Source organism: Lactuca serriola, chromosome 4 (assembly GCF_051521515.1).
Source record: "Lactuca serriola cultivar US96UC23 chromosome 4, Lser_US96UC23_V15, whole genome shotgun sequence".
Lineage (NCBI taxonomy): Eukaryota > Viridiplantae > Streptophyta > Magnoliopsida > Asterales > Asteraceae > Lactuca > Lactuca serriola.
In genome coordinates, this window is record NC_136411.1 from 165660504 (window position 1) to 165669242 (window position 8739).

General features: G+C 32.9%; 1 long non-coding RNA gene across 1 annotated transcript; it reads right to left on the reverse strand.

Annotated features, from left to right (window-relative positions):
- Positions 1-2652: 2652 nt before the first annotated feature.
- LOC145100428 (uncharacterized) lies at positions 2653-3570 on the reverse strand. The gene is made up of 3 exons (XR_013705035.1): positions 3330-3570; positions 2822-2931; positions 2653-2737 (listed from the first exon to the last, which is right to left on the reverse strand). It is a non-coding gene; the product is annotated as an uncharacterized LOC145100428 (long non-coding RNA).
- Between the last annotated feature and the right edge of the window lie 5169 nt (positions 3571-8739).

The window sequence follows — 8739 nt, forward strand, 5'->3', positions numbered from 1 at the left end:
CCAAAATAAATAAATAAAGTATTACCTAGACTAGTGTATAAGTGGAGTTAGTATCTTCTTTAGCAACAAAGGAATAAACATCTATGCTATTTTTTGTAACTCTACCACTGCTACTAAAGTCCCAATTAAGAACTTGAAGCATGAAATGGAGTGCAGTTGTACAAACTCTTGCTTCTGAGACAGAAGCATCAGAATGTTTAGTTTCAGTAGTAACACTTTGTGCAGCCCCCAGTGCCCAACAATAAAAATTATGTGGAATTAACAGAGAAAAAGAAGAAAATATGAGAAATTGGTTAGCAAAAAGATAATTTTTCTAGGGTCCAATCATGTACAACTTTCAAAATCCTTTACATTTGAGTTTCTTTTGTTCTTTATACACTTGTATGAACTTCATACAAGTGGGATATATAATCATTTTAGTGCAATGCCATGCAGTTCATCTGCTTTATATACTCAAAGCAGAAAACCTCATTCAAAAAAAAAAAAAAAAAAAAAAAAAAAAAAAACCTAGGGGGTGTTTCTTTTTTACTTAATGAGCTTAATTGGTTAAGCACTTAAACTAGACAGATGACTTATTAGGTCAAGCAAAAAAATCTATTTGTCTTTTGGAATGTAAGGGTAAAATGGTCATTTACTCTTGGAACTTACGGTTTATTTGGTTTGGAAACAGACATCATGTATACAATACTTTATCTAGAGAGACATCATTACCCATACAGGACATATTGAGAAAAGAAAATAAACAGCTCCTGAAAATATGTTGTTATAGGAAATGGTTGAGATGATGATAAACAAAATGAAAAACCTTAAGATAATCAATAACATGATGGAGAAAATTCAGACACCTGCAACATTATTTTTTAGCATGAGAACTTTGTATAAATGAAAATTGGTACTCAATAACATGATGAAACATATACCAGTGACTCAAGGAAACTGAGTCCAATGAACTGCACTTCTAGTCCATGGTTCCCAGCAATAGCCATATTTTTCTTAAGCCAACAAATTACAATTAATTTCAGGCACAAAAAAAATGAAGTTTCCAGCTATGAATTAAAAATTATAATAATTAGTTTTAACAAGGAAGAATTTACTCCAGGGACTTACCTCAGAGAAAAATCCATCCTTTTCTGCAGCAGTAAGTTCCAACCTACACTAGGGCCAGACAATCTGAAACAGTTAGCAATATTCTTTATTTTTTTAATGGCTAGTTAAGTTACAGATTGTCAACATCAAATAATTAACAGGAAGATATGTTGATGTTGTCTTATAAGCGAACCAAGTTTGTATGTTGATGGTGTAGTCTGAATTGACATGAGTGACCAATAGTATAAGGTCTAGACACCTGAGATGTTCTAAGGATGCTGTTTAGTTTTTGTAAATTATGGTAAAAGCAACCACTAACAGGTAATAAGCCTGAAAACAAAATAAAAAAGAAGAAAGAAAAAAAAAAGTTAGCACAAACAGTAGTCCTAGAAACAGAAGCAGAAGGAGAAAGGGTAAAATTCACAAACCTATAAACAGTTCACTAATACACTGAGACCAAAGCAATCCTTCTAGGCTCTAGACCTATAAATATTTGGATATAAAATTTAGTCAAACTGATGCACTGAAATGCAAATAGAATGGAAACAAAATAAACACAATATTAACCTGCAAGGCTGGAAGCTGCTTTTATAGCCCTCTGTTTTTCTTTATCGTTGTGTACACCCAATTTCACAACTACTTTCTGCAATTGGATACAAAGTAACCAACAAACAAATGTTAATCTCAATAATGAAAATAATGACGCTAAAAAGCATAAGTTTGATAACGGTTTTGAAGCATAGTAGTAGCTAGGATTTCTTCTGTGTATGCTCTTTATCTGTAATCATAAGGTTCAGAAGCAATTTTATTTTATTTTTCCTATTTTTGACTACAATTTTTGTACCATAGGTATGATATCAAGATAGAAACAATTTTTTCATGGAATATCCCTTCAAATGTTGGAATGGTAAATTTAAAAAACCAATTAACAAAACTATTATTTGCTGGAATGGTATATGTAAAGAATCAAATTTTGTAAGTATTTAATTAACATGCTCTTTTTTTAAAAAAAATTAAAAAAATCAATCAACAAAAAAGTAAACCATATTTACAAAAAGAAAAAAGACGGATTGTAATCCCATTCTAAAACTTGATGGTGTGAAAAAACAGGACACCGATAACAAACATAACCACGAACGTTTTGAAAAACTGACTATTGGCAAATTCCCTAACAGATTTCAACCCCCACAAAAACAAGCCCTAATAATTCTGTTTATTCCTTAATAGAAACACTCAATGCAAAAAAAATTAAATATATGATGGTAAAAGAACTTACTGAAAGGAAAAGTAGGAGAACACAAGGGGGGGGGGGGGGTGGTAGGAAACAAGGAAAGGGAGAAAAATGGAAATGTGAATTGTGTAATGTTAACTGTGAATTCTGCAAATTAAAAGGTTGAGAGCATGAACTAAGAAGTGGAGAGCAGTCATGAGACCTGTACGCAGAAGTAAGGCTGCCATAAGATCATATACAAGTCTGTGAATCATGTTGGAGAGTAAATCGGTAAATGTACTTCTATCTTCACGTTCGTTGTCCCAAAATTCTGAGCAATCGACTCCTACTTTTTTCGTTTGCACCAGATCACCTTTATGTACCCTAGGAACGAGCACAACTCCAATATAACTCTCAGCTTCTAATGAACTCACATATCCTCTGTGTAAGGAAAATGAAATGACATTTTATGGTGAAGTCAAATGATGTTCATTATAAAATAAAGAGGTGGGGAGAGGAGATAACCTAAAGCAGAATCTGCAATTGCAAAACATGAGGATCTAGCTCCCCAAATTCCGTTCCTTTGTAGCATTGCATCATTGTGCAGTCGTTGAAATAAGAGAAAATAAAGATACCTAAGAGAAAAAATGGAAGCCCTAATTATCAGAATTAACCAGACATCCAGAAGAAACAAAACACAATGAAAAGGAAGAAGAAAGGTTCTTGTTCGTTTATTGGTTCCAGATAGGATGGGGACTTTAATTTTTTTAGGAGAACCGACGATAGAGGGTTGAATAGGGCCATAGGAGCCATTGTTACAACCTATCAATTTCATTCATGAATTATTATGGGAATAATACAAGAGGCGAGTGTCGATTGCAATTTCAAATGAAGTATTAAAAGATGCTAGACCAAAAACCTGATAGAAGTCGTCGGAGCCAGAACCAACAGAACTACCACCGAAGGTATTATTGACACGAACAGGGACGGGATATAATATGCGAAATAGGTTCACCTCGAGGTCCTCCTCTACCTGATTTGATTCGAGAGGCATGTATTCAACAAGGATTTTTGGGGAATTCGTAGATCCTCAATCCGGTTGTACCGGAAGAATAAAGTATAGCGGCGACATCGGATTGAGAAACGGAGGGAGACAGAGCGGCATGATGGTGGCGATGGCGCCAATGGATGTAACGGCGAGAAATGCTAGAAGGAAGAAGATGGGTTTTAGGTTAGAGAGAGAGAAAGGAAGACGAAGACCCTAGGCTTGTTTCATGTTGATTGGAAGTTTCTTGCTGATTAGAAGCGGAGGGGGGGTTAATTCTTCACATAGGCGGGGTTTTAATTTTTGGGGATTTCATTTCCCGCTCAAAACGCGTGTTTCATTAAAAAAATATAAGGCGACACACTTACATGACACACACTTTATAATAGGCGCCCTCCGTATTTCTTTTTTTTTCTTTTCTAACACTAATTTCAGGGCACGCACAAAAAGCGTGTCTTCTATCCTTCAAATTTTATAAGAGATGACATTGCTTTTTGGACGTATGCTTTTGCGTATCGTAAATCACCGCGTGTCATTGTTTGCGCGTCATTAAAGGCTGTTTTTCTAGTAGTGTGTCTCAACTGTCACTTTTTGTGGGTTGTCTAGAATCTCAAGGAAAGTTACTGGGGGCACACAAAAAACAATCCAAAGCACAATGTGAGTGCTATTTCCTTGAGAAGTGGGAAAATTTATGAATTTGAACCACACAAAGAAGCTGAAGAAAAATATGAAGAAGTTTTGGTTGAAGAAGAAATTAAAGAAGATAAAAGAACAGACACTCCACAACCAGTGAAACCGAATCTAAAGGAGTACAAGCCCCTACTATCCTTTCCATCACGACTGAGAAGCATGAAACACGAGTGTGAGGACGAGGATATTATGGACTCCTTTCGTAAGGTGGAGTTAAATATCTCAATTTTAGAAATAATTAAACACATCCCTCATTATGCCAAGTTTCTAAAAAAATTTATGAGTTTCTAAGAAATTAACGAAAATTAATGAAACTGTCAAATCTGGTAAAAATATATCTTCAATTTTGCAAAAAGGTTTGCCCCCAAAGTGAAAGGATCCGAGAATTTTCTCGATTTCTTGTAAATTGGGGAACCTTACTTTTTCAAGTGTCATGGTTAATTTAGGTGCATTAGTTAATGTCCTTCCCTTTTTAGTTTTTGAAAATTAAAACTGGGAACTTTACAAAAGACCGGGACACTCATTCAGTTGGCTGATCACTCAATAGTACGCCCAAAAGGTGTATTGGAGGATGTTCTCATCCAAGTAGGTGAGCTTATTTTTCCCTTTTATTTTTATATTTTGGGCATGGTTGATTTAAATGTATCAGATAAAAACTCAATTATTTTGGGAAGACTTTTTCTGAAAACTGCTAAAACAAAATTTGATGTTTTTGCTGGTACGCTTTCAATGGAATTTGATGAGGGAAGTGGTGAACTTTAAAATTAATGATGATGACACTATTGATAATATTTATGTTAATTTTCAGGGTACCAATAGTCCTTTATCTGAGAGTTGTTGTGAGTTTTTTGATGTTTTCGTGCAAAAGTTATTTTTAGACAGAAATTTATCTGATAATACATCCAAGGAGCTGAAATGAAATAAGCTTGGGTTGGTGAAAGAAAAGTTGATCTATGCTGAAGAAACATCAGAGAAGGAGCTGACAGAAAAAGATTAGCTTGAGAAGACTTCTAGAAATAAGCAGATCAAAAAACAAAAGAAGTTAAAAATTCTGAGAAACTTATCTGAATAAAATACGAAGTCTTTCCAATTTGCTGAACAAGTTCCAGATATGCCAATCCTAACATATATGAAGGGATCTGGAGTAAGAAGGAAAGAAGTTGAGCTTCAGAGAAGTCCCAACCACACCATTTAAAAAATCTGGTTGGGAAGAGTCGAGCCAAAAACTTTTAAAAATGACAGCTTTCCAGGAGGCAATTCGAGTAGTAGTTTTTAGTTTTTTTACGCTTTCAATAAAGAGATGGTCATAGTGCCAAGCAAGCTTAGGAAAATCAGAGGATCTTCAGAGTTACTGAAATTCAAATTTTTCGCCAACATCATCGTCAAAATCAGAATTTTTGCAAACTTATCAAGTACAATCACTCCTAGCTGCACCTTTTTGTTTTTATATACTTTATTGAGTTGGTCATTCCTATATAAACATTGAGTACAATGCATCATTTTAAGCTTGTGAAATTTTGCAAATTTTATTGAGGGGGTTAGTGTGAAATTTTGCATTTTTTATTAAAAATTTAAAATTTTCAGTTTTTTGGATTAAATTTTTCAAATTTTATTTTTCTTTTGGCATTTTATTTTCTACAATTTTCATATAATAACATTTCAAAAATCTAAGAAATATTTTAGCCTTTTATTTTCTGCTTATAAAAATTCCGAAAACTTAAAAAAATTAATTTTTTTACATGAGATGTGGATATTATTTACATTCGATAGATATGTAAAGATGAAGTGTGATAAGAACCGAAAATAACAGCCCCATTACAATCAATTTTAAGAATTATCTTTTCATATCAGAAAGTGCTTTAAATGTTTTCGAGATATGAACCAACATAAGAGTCGAATAATTTTTACAATGGAAGTGTGTGATGGAAAAATGAATGGTGTTTTAGAAATAATTTCCTTAAATGCCCTAAAAATAACCAAGATTGAATAGCCCTTTTCTTTCCTTAAAGTAATGAATCCTATAGTTTATGCGCCTTTTAAGGTTTGGAGTGAAATCTTGTTATATCCACACAAATAATTATCATTTTTTAAAGTATTGAAGATATGGTGAGACTCAAAGTAAAATCCGCGCCCGGTCAATATAGATGATAGAAATGGTACATCAGGAATCTTGAAGAAATCTAAAACTCAAAGTCAAATCTAAGTCAAGTTCAAGTCGAAATCAAGAAACAAACAAGATGAATATTAAGAGTTGATCAAGACAAAGAAGATGTGTGGTATAATGAGATAGATCCACCGATAGTGGAATCATACAGGTAAACTTGGATCTTTTGTCCATAATGGAGCTTACCGCTTTTACTGGACGAGTTTAGAAAAAAATGAAGGGTCGATCAAGCTAAGTTTTTATAAACAAATATTCATGAAATTAGTTTTAAAAATACACTATTTTCACAAATTTAATCCAATGTAAAAATTATTTACTCAAGCTTGGTTTGATTTATTCTAAATCTGCAATAAAGATATTGAGATTGTTGTCTGGGTAGTAATTTCATTGGAGTTTCCATGTTGTGACATCTGATCATGTGGAAAAAAAGCGTAACGTCCCAAAACTCACAGGATAAAATTTTCATTTTTAATATAATCAAAACTCTCATTTAATCTTTATTCAAACATTTTGAAGTTTTCAGATAAAACAATTATCAGAGTACATTCCCAAAATCATGAGTTGCGGAAAACATGGGTGTATGCGCTTCGATCAAGCCGAGCCCATCCCTTTCGAACCGGAAGTACCTGAAACCATAAACCACAAACGCTAAGCACAAAGTTTAGTGAGTTCCCTAAAATACCACATACCATACATAACACATGAGCCATATGTTGGATTAATGTCTAAGTCCATAACTATATTTGGTATGTACTTGACCCGACCCGGCATGGTCCATTTGGGTTGCACTTCACCGACACAATTTATATGGATAATCTTTTGAGAATAGTATGTTTATGATTAATATTAATATATTATAAGTTCTAATATATTAATATGGAATCATATTATTTAATTAGTATTGATCAAGAATTAATTTATAATTAATTAAGTGATCAAAAGGAACTAATTAAATATGGACTCTTATATATATGGAATGGGCCAAGTTCATTTAGGTTGGGCTAAGCTTTCATGGATAGTCCATGGAGTGTTTAACCCATGGATCCTAGGAAATGAAAGGTCATGGGTATTAGGGTTTAACCCTAATCCTCCACACTATATAAAGATGTCCTTGGTTGGTGAAATTGGCACTAGTGTGGTACACTAAGAATGGCAAGCCAATTTCACTAGAGAGAACCAAGTATCCATATTCTCTAAAGTCTTCCAAGGTGTTTTGGTGATTTGTGATTCCATTTGAGGCTTCCACACTATTGGAGCTAAGCTCTTAAAGCTTGAAGACATCAAGCTACATCAAAAGGTATGTTATCTAACTAGTACTTTGTAGTATAAGAACTTCATAATATGCTAGTTAAGATTAAAGCCTTGGAAAGTTCTTATTTGCATGTATTATAGAGAAAACATAGATCTAAGGTTTATAGGGTTGCATGTACACCATAGGAGTGTTAGAATGCTCAAAACCTAACAGTGGTATCAGAGCCTAGGCTTGTTTTCTTGTTATACTTGCAAAACTGCTTAAAAAATCGAAATTGTTGCTGTCTGATCATCAGACTCGGCGAGTCCATTAGGAGACTCGGCGAGTCCATGCCTAAAAAGTGATCAAATCAATCCAACTCGCCGAGTTGGTTCATGCACTCGATGAGTTGGACCCCCAGACAGCATAAATTCGACTTTTTTGGTTGGAATTGGACTAGGAACATTACCCTAAGATGTTTTTGAACTTATAAACTTGTTTTCGATGTGGTAATGTTCATGCTAATCCAATTTCAAAGATAATTGTCAATAGATTCATGTTTTGTATTAGTTTAAGGTTTAGACTAATTACATAAAAAAGTTTGATTTGAATTATCTTGTTCTTATGAGTTGCTTAGATTAATAGAAAGTTGAGTGAAATAGTTGTTTTCAATCCAAATTAATCTAAGAGGTGATTCTAAAATGTGTTTTTGTAACTTGTCCTCAAGTTATATGAAAAGTCACATTTAAGTTTGATAAAACTCATAAAAGTTGGCAAAGGTTACAAAAATGAAGAGTCTAGTTCTAATTAAAAGGTGTTATGACTCCATAATTTGTCCTCAAGTTATAGAGGACCAAGAGTCTCTTTATTAAATAATAAATTAAAAAAAAAAGTGTAACCTTAATTAATTCCATCAGTTATAAAATAAAGAAAAGTTAATTCTTTTATTAGTTTAAAGTCTTCCATAACTTGTCCTCAAGTTATGGAACTTGAAGAGTTTTTGGATTAAAACTACTTTAAACACATAAATCATGAAATTAATTAGTTTTGAATAGTTTCAAAACTTGCCCTCAAGTTTTGGAATTTGTAAAGTTTTCTCTTATGAATACTTTAATTCCAAGTTAGCCCTTAGAATTTTAAAAGTTAAAATTCAACCCTTATACTTTATAATATTATAAGTTAATAATATATATATATATATATATATATATACATATACATATATATATATATATATATATATATATATATATATATATATATATATATATATATATATTGTAACGCCTGTGTTTCCGGGCTTGCCATTTTTA